Source organism: Coregonus clupeaformis, unplaced genomic scaffold (assembly GCF_020615455.1).
Source record: "Coregonus clupeaformis isolate EN_2021a unplaced genomic scaffold, ASM2061545v1 scaf0387, whole genome shotgun sequence".
Lineage (NCBI taxonomy): Eukaryota > Metazoa > Chordata > Actinopteri > Salmoniformes > Salmonidae > Coregonus > Coregonus clupeaformis.
The window spans coordinates 268,050-285,781 of record NW_025533842.1 but is presented as its reverse complement, the minus strand read 5'-3'; positions in this window follow the sequence as shown (position 1 = coordinate 285,781).

Genomic DNA, 17,732 nt, shown 5'->3' with positions numbered 1-17,732 from the left:
ATAAAGGGGCATATAAGCAGACAACGAAAGCTCTTACAATAGTCGATGATTACATTTCTCTAAAACAGGCTATAGGCTACATGTGCACCACCAAGTCAGAACAGTAGCCTAAGTTATGAGGGGGAAAGGGACCAAATTATTAGGGTGAGGCACATGGGCTACTAACAGCTTACTACACAACATACACTTAGTATTACTTTCTTAGCTACAGTATACATACAGTGGGGGAAAAAAGTATTAAGTCAGCCACCAATTGTGCAAGTTCTCTCACTTAAAAAGATGAGAGAGGCCTGTAATTTTCATCATAGGTACACGTCAACTATGACAGACAAAATGAGAAAAAAAAATCCTGAAAATCACATTGTAGGATTTTTAATGAATTTATTTGCAAATTATGGTGGAAAATAAGTATTTGGTCAATAACAAAAGTTTCTCAATACTTTGTTATATACCCTTTGTTGGCAATGGCACAGGTCAAACGTTTTCTGTAAGTCTTCACAAGGTTTTCACACACTGTTGCTGGTATTTTGGCCCATTCCTCCATGCAGATCTCCTCTAGAGCAGTGATGTTTTGGGGCTGTCGCTGGGCAACACGGACTTTCAACTCCCTCCAAAGATTTTCTATGGGGTTGAGATCTGGAGACTGGCTAGGCCACTCCAGGACCTTGAAATGCTTCTTACGAAGCCACTCCTTCGTTGCCCGGGCGGTGTGTTTGGGATCATTGTCATGCTGAAAGACCCAGCCACGTTTCATCTTCAATGCCCTTGCTGATGGACGGAGGTTTTCACTCAAAATCTCACGATACATGGCCCCATTCATTCTTTCCTTTACACGGATCAGTCGTCCTGGTCCCTTTGCAGAGAAACAGCCCCAAAGCATGATGTTTCCACCCCCATGCTTCACAGTAGGTATGGTGTTCTTTGGATGCAACTCAGCATTCTTTGTCCTCCAAACACGACGAGTTGAGTTTTTACCAAAAAAGTTATATTTTGGTTTCATCTGACCATATGACATTCTCCCAATCCTCTTCTGGATCATCCAAATGCACTCTAGCAAACTTCAGACGGGCCTGGACATGTACTGGCTTAAGCAGGGGGCACTGCAGGATTTGAGTCCCTGGCGGCGTAGTGTGTTACTGATGGTAGGCTTTGTTACTTTGGTCCCAGCTCTCTGCAGGTCATTCACTAGGTCCCCCCGGTGTGGTTCTGGGATTTTTGCTCACCGTTCTTGTGATCATTTTGACACCACGGGGTGAGATCTTGCGTGGAGCACCAGATCGAGGGAGATTATCAGTGGTCTTGTATGTCTTCCATTTCCTAATAATTGCTCCCACAGTTGATTTCTTCAAACCAAGCTGCTTACCTATTGCAGATTCAGTCTTCCCAGCCTGGTGCAGGTCTACAATTTTGTTTCTGGTGTCCTTTGAAAGCTCTTTCGTCTTGGCCATAGTGGAGTTTGGAGTGTGACTGTTTGAGGTTGTGGACAGGTGTCTTTTATACTGATAACAAGTTTAAACAGGTGCCATTAATACAGGTAACGAGTGGAGGACAGAGGATCCTCTTAAAGAATAAGTTACAGTTCTGTGAGAGCCAGAAATCTTGCTTGTTTGTAGGTGACCAAATACTTATTTTCCACCATAATTTGCAAATAAATTCATAAAAAATCCTACAATTTGATTTTCTGGATATTTTTTCCTCAATTTGTCTGTCATAGTTGACGTGTACCTACGATGAAAATTACAGGCCTCTCTCATCTTTTTAAGTGGGAGAACTTGCACAATTGGTGGCTGACTAAATACTTTTTTTCCCCACTGTATCTCCCTGGCATATTACATCATTTATGCAGCAGCATACAATACATTTTTGGACTGTGCTCACTTGAACAGGAAGGTGGCGTGGGGGTCCTTCTTGTGGGCAAAGTTTGTCATCAAACTTTGTAATCAAAGTCAGGTATTCTCTGGATTTATGGTGCTTTCAGGACAACTGGGAACTCTGAAAAAAACAAGGTTGAATCATGATGTCAGTGATCTTCAGGTTTGGCCAATATATTCAACATTTTCTGTCCCATTTCCAACTTGTTGTGTAATGTTTATGTCCAATGGCTGATGAGCACCGATACGTTTTATCTATAATTTCTCTTCTTATGACAAGGATTGAAAAGGATTTGCCAGTAGATTGTCGACTTGATTCATGATGATGACTGCTTGTCTAGCTTGTTAGCTAAGATTTTGAAACTATGATGTTGACATGATCAGTCCAATCAAAGCTATGGTAGATATACAGTGGGGGGAAAAAGTATTTAGTCAGCCACCAATTGTGCATGTTCTCCCACTTAAAAAGACGAGAGAGGCCTGTAATTTTCATCATAGGTACACGTCAACTATGACAGACAAATTGAGAAAAGAAAATCCAGAAAATCACATTGTAGGATTTTTTATGAATTTATTTGCAAATTATGGTGGAAAATAAGTATTTGGTCACCTACAAACAAGCAAGATTTCTGGCTCTCACAGAACTGTAACTTATTCTTTAAGAGGATCCTCTGTCCTCCACTCGTTACCTGTATTAATGGCACCTGTTTAAACTTGTTATCAGTATAAAAGACACCTGTCCACAACCTCAAACAGTCACACTCCAAACTCCACTATGGCCAAGACCAAAGAGCTGTCAAAGGACACCAGAAACAAAATTGTAGACCTGCACCAGACTGGGAAGACTGAATCTGCAATAGGTAAGTAGCTTGATTTGAAGAAATCAACTGTGGGAGCAATTATTAGGAAATGGAAGGCATACAAGACCACTGATAATCTCCCTCGATCTGGAGCTCCACGCAAGATCTCACCCCGTGGGGTCAGAATGATCACAAGAACGGTGAGCAAAAATCCCAGAACCACACGGGGGGACCTAGTGAATGACCTGCAGAGAGCTGGGACCAAAGTAACAAAGCCTACCATCAGTAACACACTACGCCGCCAGGGACTCAAATCTTGAAGTGCCAGACGTGTCCCCCTGCTTAAGCCAGTACATGTCCAGGCCCGTCTGAAGTTTGCTAGTGTGCATTTGGATGATCCAGAAGAGGATTGGGAGAATGTCATATGGTCAGATGAAACCAAAATAGAACTTTTTGGTAAAAACTCAACTCGTCGTGTTTGGAGGACAAAGAATGATGAGTTGCATCCAAAGATCACCATACCTACTGTGAAGCATGGGGGTGGAAACATCATGCTTTGGGGCTGTTTTTCTGCAAAGGGACCAGGACGACTGATCCGTGTAAAGGAAAGAATGAATGGGGCCATGCATCGTGAGATTTTGAGTGAAAACCTCCTTCCATCAGCAAGGGCATTGAAGATGAAACGTGGCTGGGTCTTTCAGCATGACAATGATCCCAAACACACCGCCCGGGCAACGAAGGAGTGGCTTCGTAAGAAGCATTTTAGGTCCTGGAGTGGCCTAGCCAGTCTCCAGATCTCAACCCCATAGAAAATCTTTGGAGGGAGTTGAAAGTCTGTGTTGCCCAGCGACAGCCCCAAAACATCACTGCTCTAGAGGAGATCTGCATGGAGGAATGGGCCAAAATACCAGCAACAGTGTGTGAAAACCTTGTGAAGACTTACAGAAAACGTTTGACCTGTGTCATTGCCAACAAAGGGTATACAACAAAGTATTGAGAAACTTTTGTTATTGACCAAATACTTATTTCCCACCATAATTTGCAAATAAATTCATAAAAAATCCTACAATGTGATTTTCTGGATTTTTTTTTCTCATTTTGTCTGTCATAGTTGACGTGTACCTATGATGAAAATTACAGGCCTCTCTCATCTTTTTAAGTGGGAGAACTTGCACAATTGGTGGCTGACTAAATACTTTTTTCCCCCACTGTAAGTATTTGATACATCAGAAAAGCAGAACTTAATATTTGGTACAGAAACCTTTGTTTGCAATTACAGAGATCATACGTTTCCTGTAGGTCTTGACCAGGTTTGCACACACTGCAGGAGGGATTTTGGCCCACTCCTCCATACAGACCTTCTCCAGATCCTTCAGATTTCGGGGCTGTCGCTGGGCAATACGGACTTTCAGCTCCCTCCAAAGATGTTCTATTAGGTTCAGGTCTGGAGACTGGCTAGGCCACTCCAGGACCTTGAGATGCTTCTTACGGAGCCACTCCTTAGTTGCCCTGGCTGTGTGTTTCGGGTCGTTGTCATGCTGGAAGACCCAGCCACAACCCATCTTCAATGCTCTTGCTGAGGGAAGGAGGTTGTTGGCCAAGATCTCGCGATACATGGCCCCATCCATCCTCCCCTCAATACTGTGCAGTCGTCCTGTCCCCTTTGCAGAAAAGCATCCCCAAAGAATGATGTTTCCACTCCATGCTTCACGGTTGGGATGGTGTTCTTGGGGTTGTACTCATCCTTCTTCTTCCTCCAAACACGGCGAGTGGAGTTTAGACCAAAAAGCTCAATTTTTGTCTCATCAGACCACATGACCTTCTCCCATTCCTCCTCTGGATCATCCAGATGGTCATTGGCAAACTTCAGACGGGCCTGGACATGCGCTGGCTTGAGCAGGGGGATCTTGCGTGCGCTGCAGGATTTTAATCCATGACGGCGTAGTGTGTTACTAATGGTTTTCTTTGAGACTGTGGTCCCAGCTCTCTTCAGGTCATTGACCAGGTCCTGCCGTGTAGTTCTGGGTTGATCCCTCACCTTCCTCATGATCATTGATGCCCCACGAGGTGAGATCTTGCATGGAGCCCCAGACCGAGGGTGATTGACCGTCATCTTGAACTTCTTCCATTTTCTAATAATTATGCCAACAGTTGTTGCCTCCTCACCAAGCTGCTATTGTCCTGTAGCCCATCCCAGCCTTGTGCAGGTCTACAATTTTATCCCTGATGTCCTTACACAGCTCTCTGGTCTTGGCCATTGTGGAGAGGTTGGAGTCTGTTTGATTGAGTGTGTACAGGTGTCTTTTATGCAGGTAACGAGTTCAAACAGGTGCAGTTAATACAGGTAATGAGTGGAGAACAGTAGGGCTTCTTAAAGAAAAACGAACAGGTCTGTGAGAGACGGAATTCTTACTGGTTGGTAGGTGATCAAATACTTATGTCATGCAATAAAATGCAAATGAATTACTTAAAAATCATACAATGTGATTTTCTGGATTTTTGTTTTAGATTCCGTCTCTCACAGTTGAAATGTACCTATGATAAACATTACAGACCTCTACATGCTTTGTAAGTAGGAAAACCTGCAAAATCGGCAGTGTATCAAATACTTGTTCTCCCCACTGTATATATACAGTACCAGTCAAAAGTTTGGACACACCTACTCATTCCAGGGTTTTTCTTTATTTTTACTATTTTCTACATTGTTGAATAGTAGGGAAGACATCAAAACTATGAAATAACACATATGGAATCATGTAGTAAACAAAAAAGTGTTAAACAAATCAAAATATACACTGCTCAAAAAAATAAAGGGAACACTTAAACAACACAATGTAACTCCAAGTCAATCACACTTCTGTGAAATCAAACTGTCCACTTAGGAAGCAACACTGATTGACAATACATTTCACATGCTGTTGTGCAAATGGAATAGACAACAGGTGGAAATTATAGGCAATTAGCAAGACACCCCCAATAAAGGACTGGTTTTGCAGGTGGTGACCACAGACCACTTCTCAGTTCCTATGCTTCCTGGCTGATGTTTTGGTCACTTTTGAATGCTGGCGGTGCTTTCACTCTAGTGGTAGCATGAGACGGAGTCTACAACCCACACAAGTGGCTCAGGTAGTGCAGCTCATCCAGGATGGCACATCAATGCGAGCTGTGTTTAGAAGGTTTGCTGTGTCTGTCAGCGTAGTGTCCAGAGCATGGAGGCGCTATCAGGAGACAGGCCAGTACATCAGGAGTCGTGGAGGAGGCCGTAGGAGGGCAACAACCCAGCAGCAGGACTGCTACCTCCGCCTTTGTGCAAGGAGGAGCAGGAGGAGCACTGCCAGAGCCCTGCAAAATGACCTCCAGCAGGCCACAAATGTGCATGTGTCTGCTCAAACGATCAGAAACAGACTCCATGAGGGTGGTATGAGGGCCCGACGTCCACAGGTGGGGGTTGTGCTTACAGCCCAACACCGTGCAGGACGTTTGGCATTTGCCAGAGAACACCAAGATTGGCAAATTCGCCACTGGCGCCCTGTGCTCTTCACAGATGAAAGCAGGTTCACACTGAGCACGTGACAGACGTGACAGAGTTTGGAGACGCCATGGAGAACGTTCTGCTGCCTGCAATATCCTCCAGCATGACCGGTTTGGTGGTGGGTCAGTCATGGTGTGGGGTGGCATTTCTTTGGGGGGCCGCACAGCCCTCCATGTGCTCGCCAGAGGTAGCCTGACTGCCATTAGGTACCGAGATGAGATCCTCAGACCCCTTGTGAGACCATATGCTGGTGCGGTTGGCCCTGGGTTCCTCCTAATGCAAGACAATGCAAGACCTCATGTGGCTGGAGTGTGTCAGCAGTTCCTGCAAGAGGAAGGCATTGATGCTATGGACCGCCCATTCCCCAGACCTGAATCCAATTGAGCACATCTGGGACATCATGTCTCGCTCCATCCACCACAGACTGTCCAGGAGTTGGCGGATGCTTTAGTCCAGGTCTGGGAGGAGAACCCTCAGGAGACCATCTGCCACCTCATCAGGAGCATGCCCATGCATTGTAGGGAGGTCATACAGGCACGTGGAGGCCACACACACTACTGAGACTCATTTTGACTTGTTTTAAGGACATTACATCAAAGTTGGATCAGCCTGTAGTGTGGTTTTCCACTTACATTTTGAGGGTGACTCCAAATCCAGACCTCCATGGGTTGATACATTTGATTTCCATTGATAATTTTTGTGTGATTTTGTTGTCAGCACATTCAACTATGTAAAGAAAAAAGTATTTAATAAGATTATTTCATTCATTCAGATCTAGGATGTGTTATTTTAGTGTTCCCTTTATTTTTTTGAGCAGTGTATCTTATATTTGAGATTCTTTAAAGTAGCCACCCTTTGCCTTGATGACAGGTTTGCACACCGAGGGTAAAGTGCTCCTCTTCCTCTGAACGTGGCCAGATCAATAACCATATATTTAAAACCAGATGTAATGATCTTAGGCAAATAAGCAGGGTTAGGTGTCAATGCACTGTAACCCTCTGCTTGTCCTCCGAGAACACCATGCATAACTGGTGCATGGAGAGGGCCACCAAGTCACCTACCCGTTTCGATGAGGCAAGGGCTAAAAGTAGCTGCGTTTTAAACCAGAGGAATTTTAATTATATTGTGTCTAAATGCTCGAAAGGAAGGTTAGTTAACGCATCCAGAACTGTGAACAAATCCCATCTGGGGAATAGACATTGTGTAGGCGGGCGCAGACGACGGATGCCCTTCATAAACCGAGAGGCCAAAGTGTGGCTTTCCGCAGGCTTACCATCTATATCAGCGTGGCATGGCGATATAGCAGCCAAATAGACCTTCAATGTAGAAGGAGAAAGGCCTTTATCAAACAGACTCTGAAGGAAGCTCAGTATGATACCGGTACTGCAGTGTAGTGGTTCTTCACAATGCTCCTCGCACCAGCGCGCAAACACTTGCCACCTGTATGCGTAAAGAGACCATGTTGAAGGAGCCCTAGCACTCTGTATAGTCTCAATAACCGCCAGAGGTAACCCGTCACTAAGAAGACGTTCCCGTTCAGGTACCAAGCGACCAGCCCATTTGTGTGGGCAGGGGTGGAATATATCTCCTCCTGCCTGAGACAAAAGGTCAGTGCGTAACGGGAGTGTTCAAGGTGCTCTGGACACCATTGAACTCAGGTCTGCAATCCATGTCTGTGAGGGCCAAAACGGAGCCACCAGTATCAGCTGCAGCCTGTGCTCCTGCACTCTGTCCAATACCTGTTGTAGCAGGGGAATTGGAGGAAATGCATATAGACTAGCTCGGGGCCATTGGTGGGCCAGGGCATCGTGACCCAACGGGGGGTTGTCATTGAGAATGGAATACCAAAGAGGGCAGTGTGTTGTGCTTTGAGATGCGAACAGATCTACTTGGGCTCTTCCGAACTAGCGCCAAATCGCCACTATCACCTGTGGGTGGATACGCCACTCCGCAGACTGAGGCTCGCCCCTTGACAACAGGTCTGCACCTAGATTAAACCGGCCTGGAATGTGCGCTGCTGACTGTGAGTGCAGGTGTGTGTGTGCCCACATATGAATCCGTGATGCCACTTGGTGCATGGCCAGTGAGCGGACTCCGCCCGATTGACGTATGCAATTGAGTCTGAGTTGTCGGAACGAATCAGAACGTGATGCCCCTCTATCCTGGGGGCAAAATGTAATAGAGCCAGGTGAATCGCTTCCAGCTCCAAAACGTTTATATGACGATTTTTGTGTTCTTCGTAAACTGCCTCCATCTTCAGGGATGTGTCAGTCTTAATGACAACCCGCAAGGCTTATGGACCCAGCTGGATCCCAGCTGAGAGCATGCTCGGGTTTTGCCTGAAGTAGAGGCTATGGCGACATTGCTGTGTAATGGTTATCAGCTGATAATGGTTTCTGTTCGGATGAATGCGTTGGCTGATAAACCCTTGTTGGAGAGGTCTCATGCGTAATAGGCAGAGTGGTAAGAGTGCAACCATCAGCCCCAGTAAAACCATAACCCGGCCAGCCCTGACAGTCCGGCTCCGGTGGAGTGCATGTGCTGCAGTCAGAATGCACCTCTGTCTAGTGACTGTTAGACGTGCATGCATAAACACAGAGTTCAGTTCCAAGCCTAAGAAGCTTGTCTGTTGGCGAGGAGTGAGACAACTCTTTTTCCAGTTTATCAGGAAACCCAGATTGAGGATATGATTTATCACTATCCTGGTGTGTGTCTCGGCCAATTCTCTCGACTTCGCTACTATAAACCAGTCTTCTAGATAGCATATTGTCCATATCCCCTGTGATCGTAGGGGGGCGATAGCTGCATTCAAGCAAACGTTGAAGCAGCACGGGCTTAAGCTTAGGCCGAATGGAAGGACACAAAATTCACATTCTTTGTTCTGATATGAGAACCTGAGAAATGTCCTGTGCCTTACCACAATTGGTATGTGAAAGAATGCGTCCTTCAGGTCCACCGTGGTGAAATAATCTGCCTGTCTGACTGCTTTGAATAAGCACTAGAAAATATTTCTGATAATGACCTGTATTGTTGTCTGCTTCCCTCACTGGGCAAATAGCTCCTTTTCCTAGAAGGGAGATTATTTCCTGTTCTAGAATAGAGGCTGCTTGAGCTAAAACTGTCTTGGGCATGACACAAGTGAAACCCGGTGGCCTGCGAGCGAACTGCAACACGTAACCCTTCCGAATTGTATTCAGTACCCAAGGGGGAGCTGCGCATAAATGTTTCCACACAATCAGTCAGTTGGACAGGTCTGTTCTTTCAATTAGAGAGGGCAGGGCTGTCGTTTGATTGGGAATATCTAACTGGGCAGAGTCTCCTGTGCAGTTTGACAATTTTGATTTGGACTGTTTACCGAGTCACAGGCAGAGGCTGCTGCAATTAAACTGTCTGTCTCTGTGAAACCTAACTGTCCCAGCCTTATGTTTGGCCTTGGGCACATGGAATCTTTCTCCAAGGCCATGATGGTCGTAGGAACGAGTGGACAGGGGGCAGGAGAATGGGTGGAGACACAGGAGTTTGTACACTTAATGTGTGATGGAGGGATGTGTGGAAGTGTATGTCTTGTGTGCACATATACCGGGCAACTTTTGCTGGCATTGGGCAATGTGTATCTAGTCATCTCTTTCGTGTTGCTACCAGGCACGGAGCGGATTTCTCTGACTGTAGGATACAACACGAAGTCCCTCCCAGCAAGGCTCTCAGGCCCTCCGCGGTTTCTGCCCTCTGTACGCCTGGACAGTGGGCTGCTGCTGAGGGCAGAAAGGATTGTGGTTCCAGCCTCTCGCACCAGCTAATGGAGCAGCATGGGATACCTAATATGTCTGAGTGGGTCTGTCCTGGGTTCGGGAAGCACTCGCAGGGCAATGACGAGGTGGCGGGCCTCCCCTGTCTTGGCGAGGCTGGTTGGGATAAAGTCGTGGGGCAGGGAAAGGAGTCCGGGGCCTGCAGGGCATGACAGCCTTGAAGGCTGCAAAGCCCTTCTGTTGCTGCTCAAACTTGTGTGTGATAGTCTCTAGGATAGGCCTGAAGAGCCCAGATACCGTGACAGGAGCATTCAGCAGCACGTTCTTCTCCCTTTCTGACATTTGGGTAAGGTTGAGCCTCAAGTGACGGTGTGTCACAACCGAGAATCCCATGATTCTGCCCGCGTCCTTGGCAGTTCAGTTCGTCATTGGTAGAGTGAAGTCTGTTGCCTTCCTGAGCTCGACGTACATCTCTGGAGTAGCCTGCCCATCCATGTCCCGGAGGAGCTGGGCCTGGTAGGCCTGGATGAGGTTTCACTCACAGCTCACAGTGAGTGAATATATATATTTTTTTGCAGAACTGAAATTCCTTACTGTCATTTCTGCAGACCATGACTAACGTTCGATAACACAAACGACGTCTTGAGTGACACCTTTCGAAACCCCCACTTCGCCTTATATGGTTCCTTTTCTAAACGTCCACTCCTTTTGAAACCCCCACTTTTCCTGAGCGATGCACTGCCCTAAGAGATGACATATCAGTAGGTGGCAGCATAGAGGCCCTGAGGGATGACTGCTCCAAAAGATGATGTCGCAGCTGGACTCCTCTCGTTTGTGCAGCATTCAAGCAGAGAGGCTCGCCAGTCGCCATTCATTGGTTCATGTCATTGCTTTGCATACACTCCCTGCTGCATGTATTTACCAGGTAAAGTGGCCAACAAGTGTCCCACTGGGCACAGACGTCAACTGAACGTCTATTCCACGTTGGTTCAATGTCATTTCATTGAAATGACGTGGAAACAATGTTGATTCAACCAGTGTGTGCCCAGGAGGGTTGTTTTTGCTATTTTACATTGTTGTATGCATTTGTATTAGCCAGTGATCTTTTGGAATGTAGAATATGTGACACATAAAACAATTTATGAATGTATTTTTTTCTAATTCAGAACTATTTTATTCAGACTATGTAAGAGGAAAATATTACTATTGATTAGTTTTGAATAATGGCACTTATGTTAATGAAATACACTATATTTACAAAAGTATGTGGACACGCCTTCAAATTAGTGGATTCGGCTACATGCAATCTCCACAGACAAACATTGGCAGTAGAATGGCCTTACTGAAGAGCTCAGTGACTTTCAACGTGGCACCGTCTTGGATGCCACCTTTCCAACAAGTCAGTTTGTCAAATTTCTGCCCTGCTAGAGGTGCCCCGCTCAACTATAAGTGCTGTTATTGTGAAGTGGAAACGTCTAGGAGCAACAACGGCTCAGCCGCGAAGTGGTATGCCACACAAGCTCACAGAATGGGACAGCCGAGTGCTGAAGCACGCAGTGCATAAAAATCGTCAGTCCACGGTTGCAACACTCACTACCGAGTTCCAAACTGCCTCTGGAAGCAACGTCAGCACAATAAATGTTTGTCGGGCGCGTCATGAAATGGGTTTCCATGGCCGAGCAGCCGCACACAAGCCTAAGATCACCATGCACATTGCCAAGCATCGGTTGGAGTGGTGTAAAACTCGCCGCCATTGGACTCTGGAGCAATCGAAACGCGCCCTCTGGAGGGATGAATCACGCTTCACCTTCTGGCGGTCCGACGGACAAATCTGGTTTGGCGGATGCCAGAAGAACGCTACCTGCCCGAATGCATAGTGCCAACTTTAAAGTTTGGTGGAGGAGGAATAATGGTCTGGGGCTGTTTTTCATAGTTCAGGATAGGCTCCTTAGTACTAGTGAAGGGAAATCTTAACGCTACAGCATACAATGATATTCTAGATGATTCTGTGTTTCCAACTTTGTGGCAACAGTTTGGGGAAGGCCCTTTCCTGTTTCAGCATGACAATGCCCCCGTGCAGAAAGCGACGTCCATACAGAAATGGTTTGTCGGTGTGGAAGAACTTGACTGGCCTGCACAGAGCCCTGACCTCAACCACATCGAACACCTTTGGGATGAATTGGAACAGCGACTGCGAGCCAGGACTAATCGCCCAACGTCAGTGCCCGACCTCACTAATGCTCTTGTGGCTGAATAGAAGCAAGTCCCCGCAGCAATGTTCCAACATCTAGTGGAAAGCCTTCAGAAGGGTTAGGGCTGTTATAGCTGCAAAGGGGGGGACCAACTCCATATTAATGCCCATGATTTTGGAATGAAATGTTGGACGAGCAGGTGTCCACATACTTCTGGTCATGTAGTGTACTTTTACTGTTGTCTAACAAATCTATTATATGAGTCTGCCTTGATGCTTGCTGAGGAGAGGTGTGTGCAGCATAGAGAGGCTCGCTATTTCATGTAATTGCTTTGCACTGCATTTATTCGCTGCAGTTATTTAATCTCATCCAGAAATAAAATGCCCTAACCGGCAGCAGTGTGTCCTGTGTCCAGTAAATCTACATGCACAACGCAGAACCGAAGCCAGAGAGCAGTAGCCAGCGCATTCACACATTCAGTGCATTCGGAAAGTATTCAGACCCCTTGACTTTTTCCACATTTTGATACCTTACAGACTTATTCTAAAATGGATTAAATTGTTTTTTTCCCTGATCAATCTATACACAATACTCTATAATTACAAAGCAAAAACAGGTTTTTAGAAATGTTTGCAAATGTATTTTTAAAAAAAACCCCAGGAAATATCACATTTACATAAGTATTCAGACCCTTTACTCAGTACTTTGTTGAAGCACCTTTGGCAGCGATTGCAGCCTCGAGTCTTCTTGGGTATGACGCTACAAGCTTGGCACACCTGTATTTGGGGAGTTTCTCCCAATCTTCTCTGTATATCCTCTCAAGCTCTGTCAGGTTGGATGGAGAGCGTCGCTGCACAGCTATTTTCAGGTCTCTCCAGAGATGTTAGATTGGGTTCATGTCCGGGCACTGGCTGGGCCACCCAAGTACATTCAGAGACTTGTCCCGAAGCCACTCATGCGTTGTCTTGGCTGTGTGCTTAGGGTCGTTGTCCTGTTGGAAGGTGAACCTTCACCCCAGTTTGAGGACCTGAGTGCTCTGGAGCAGGTTTTCATCAATGATCTCTCTGTACTTTGCTACGTTCATCTTTCCCTCGATCCTGACTAGTCTCCCAGTACTTGCCGCTGAAAAACCTCCCCACAGCATGATGCTGCCACCACCATGCTTCACCGTAGGGATGGTGCCAGGTTCCTCCAGATGTGACGCTTGGCATTCAGGCCAAAGGGTTCAATCTTGGTTTCATCAGAATAGAGAATCTTGTTTTTTATGGTCTGAGTCCTTTAGGTCCATTTTGGCAAACTCCAAACGTGTTACAGGAGGGGGTTGCAGTTCCGGAGCGACCCACTAGGTGTCATCCTCCGACAACCTTAGGCACCTCCTCACTCACAGTCTGGACTAATCAGTATCCTATTGGTGTCACCTGTGTCTACCTGTTCACCTGTGTATTTATGCCCTCACTTCACTGTGTTCCTTGCTCAGTTTTCTCTGTCAGTTTCTCTATGTCCAGCAGTACTACTCAGTGTCTGATTGGAGACCTATGTACAGGTAATTGAGAAGTGTTCTCCCTGTTTCGTTGTTTGTTTCAGTCGTAGGTAGTATTTCGTATTTTGGTTGTCAGACGCTATTTGCTCCGCCTTTCTTTTATCATGATAAGTCCGTTATTTTGTATTCTGGTTTCGGGACCACCAGTAAAGATCCTTGTTTCTCTACCTACTGCCTACTGTATATCATGCACCGCACCTGGGTCACACCTCACACCAACCCTTTCAGAAAACTGAGCCAATATGGACCCAGCAGAGGCAGCATAGTATCGGAGCTCCTTGGCAACACAGGGAGCTGTGCTGAACCAACACGACCGCAGCCTGCAGCAGATCATCGAGAATCTCTGCCAGCTGACGATCGGCATGCAGAGCCAGGTGGACACCCGACCAGTCCTGGTAGCCGGCGGAGTGGAAGCCGCGGCAGCGGCGTCTCCAGTCTCGCCTGCGACATCGCGGGAACCCCGACTACCACCTCCGGAGAGATATGACGGACGTCCAGAGGGCTTTAGGGAATTCCTCACCCAGTGTTCTCTGGTATTCAGCCTACAACGCTCCTCCTTCCCGACGCAGCAGGGCCGGGTGGCCTACATCACCACTCTGTTGACGGGTCGGGCCCTTTCCTGGGCTACCGCGGAGTGGGAGAGCCAAACTCCGGCGTGCTCCGACTCCTACCAATTCACCCAGGTGCTACGCAAGGTGTTGGACACCTCTCGGGTGGTCGGGGCACAAGGCCAGGAGGCGGCTCACGGCCTTTCGGCAGGGTGACCGTTCGGTGGCGGACTACTCTGTGGAGTTCCGGACCCGGGCTCGAGAGGAAGGATGGGAGGAGGCTACCCTGGTCATCCTTAACTTGCAGGGGCTATTGGAGGGGATGAAGAACTCTCCTTCAGGGAGCTGCCTGAGCGACTGGACAGCCTCGTCGAACTCTCGGTGCGGGTAGACAATCGGCATCGTGAGAGGGTGCATGAGAGAGGGATGACGCAAGGCGCGCCTCCGCATCCCCCTATCAACCCGGAGGCTATGCCGGATATGCCTCAGGAGGAGGCTATGCAGCTGGGGGCGGCGCGCTTGTCCAGGATGGAGAGGCAGAGGCATCTGCGCCAGGGACGTTGCCTGTACTGCGGCCAGGAAGGTCACCACTGTGACTCATGCCCGGAGAAGCCGGGAAACAAGAGGGCTCGCTAGTATCAGGAGGAGTGCTAGCGAGCCGGAACTGAAACCCCAACTCCAGAGACTTCCGGACTTCTCTCCCCGTCAGGGTTCAGTGGGCCCGCGCTGCTCGTCGGGCGCATGCACTGGTGGATTCTGGGGCAGCGGGAAACCTGATGGACGCGGGGCTGGCCCAAGGGTGGAGCGTTCCGTTACTCTCCCTCTCCGAGCCATTTCCCGTCATGGGCCTGGATGGCTGGCCGTTGGGGTCGGGCTTCATCACCCGGTGCACTGTCCCCGTGTGTGTCCGGGTGGCTGGGGGGGGCTATGGGAGGATATCCAGTTTTTCATTGTGGACTCTCCGGAGTGTCCCCTCATCCTCGGGCACCCCTGGCTGGTCGCCCACAAACGCCAGATAGACTGGTCCACGGGGCGGCTAATCCTGGAGGGAGGCTCCACCCCCGTCCCCTCCGGTCTCGACCGACCACTCATCAGCCCAAACCACCGTCCCAGACCACCTACCAGTCCTCATCTCTTTCCCAGGTCCCGCACTCTGAACCGTATACTACCCTAGTGGCGGTTGCCACCGGGAGGACGGTGGATACAGACTCCGTCACCAGCCCAGACCTGGCAGGAGTTCCCCGGTAGTATTGGGATCTGGGGGAGGTGTTTAGTAAGAGGTGTGCTAAGGTCCTACCTCCTCACTGGCCATACGACTGCGCTATCAATCTCCTGCCGGGCACCATGCCCACACGAGGGCGATTGTTTTCCTTGTCCTGGCCGGAGACGCTGACCATGAGGGAGTATATCGACGAGGCACTCATCGAGGGTCACATCCGTCCCTCTACCTCACCCGCGGGCTCTGGCTTCTTCTTCGTGGGGAAAAAGAATGGTGGGCAGCGGCCGTGCATTGATTACCGGGCGCTCAACAACATCACGGTTAAGAACCGCTACCCACTCCCCCTGATGACGACGGCATTCGAGTCGTTGCAGGGAGCCCGGGTCTTCACCAAGCTGGACTTACGCAATGCCTACAACCTGGTGAGGATTCGAGAGGGGGACGAGTGTTTTTAACACACCCAGTGGGCATTACGAGTACCAAGTCATGTCGTTCGGTCTAGCCAACGCGCATGCGGTGTTCCAGGCGTTGGTCAATGACGTGCTCCTGGACCTCCTCGACTACAGCGTCTTCGTGTATTTGGATGACATCCTAATATTCGCAAAGGACATGAGTGAACACCAGCAGCACGTTCAGCAGGGCCTCCAACGCCTTCTCCGTCACCAGCTCTACGTCAAGGCGGAGACGTGTGTGTTCAACACAGAGACAGTCTCCTTCCTGGGGTTCATCATCACCCAGGGGGACTTACGGATGGACCCAGCCAAGGTCAGTGCGGTACTGGATTGGCCCCAGCCTTCATCCCTCAAGCAACTACAGCGGTTTTTAGGGTTCGCTAATTTTTACAGCCGATTTATTCGCAATTTTAGCTCGCTAGTCGCTCCCCTGACAGCCCTCACCCAGACGAGCGTCCGCTCCTTTGCTTGGACCCCGGAAGCGGGGAACGCATTTGATGCGTTTAAGCGGCACTTTACATCGGCCCCGGTCCTAGGGCATCCTGATCCGTCCCTGCCGTTCATTGTGTAGGTGGATGCTTCAGACGTTGCGGTGGGAGCAATCCTGTCCCAGCGGTTCCTCATGGACGGTAAGACTCACCCCTGCACGTTTTTCTCCCATCGGCTGTCCCCGGCAGAACGGAATTACGACATGGGGAACCGTGAGTTGCTAGCGGTCAAGCTCGCCCTGGGGGAGTGGTGGCATTGGCTAGAGGGGGCCGCCCATCTATTTGTCATATGGACGGACCATAAGAACTTAGCCTACATTCAGGGGGCCAAGAGGCTCAACTCGCGCAGGGCCAGGTGGGCGTTGTTCTTCACCAGGTTCCGGTTCACCATCTCATACCATCCGGGGTCAAAGAACACCAAGCCTGACGCGCTCTCCCGGTAGTTCGACCCCATGGACCTGGTGGAGAGGGACGACCAAATTGTCCCCAACCCCCTGATTGCTCCACCAGTTTCCGGCTTTTGTATTCTGGCTTCGGGACCACCAGTAAAGATCCTTGTTTCACCATCTCTGCCTACTGCCTATTGTACCTCACACCTCACACCAACCCTTACACCAGCAGGCTGTCATGTGCCTTATACTGAGGAGTGGCTTCCATCTGGCCGCTCTACCATAAAGGCATGATTGGTGGAGTGCTGCAGAGATGGTTGTCCTTCTGAAAGGTTCTCCCACAGAGGAACTTTGGAGCTCTGTCAGAGTGACCATCGGGTTCTTGGTCACCTCTCTGACCAAGGCCCTTCTCCCCCGATTGCTCAGTTTGGCTGGAGGCCACTTTGTTCTTGGGGACCTTCAATAATGCAGACATTTTTTGGTACCCTACCCCAGATCTGTGCCTCGACACAATCCTGTCTCGGAGCTCTACGGACAATTCCTTTGACCTCATTGCTTGGTTTTTGCTCTGACATGTGCTGCCTACTATGGGACCTTATATAGACAGGTGTGTGCCTTTCCAAATCATGTCCAATCAATTGAATGTACCACAGGTGGACTCCAATCATGTTGTAGAAACATCTTAAGGATGATCATTGGAAACAGGATGCACCTGAGCTCAATTTCGATTCTCATAGCAAAGGGTCTGAATTCTTATGTAAATAAGGTATTTCAGTTTTTTATTTTTAAAACATGTGCAAACATTTCTTAAAATCTGTTTTCAATTTGTCATTATGGGGTATTGTGTGTAGATGCTAGCTGGCTGTGGCGTCTTATGACGAGGTGCCCGGACGTTTTTCACGGAATAATACTGCACCTAGTTAGCTAGCTGAATAAACTAAGTTAGTCTATTCCT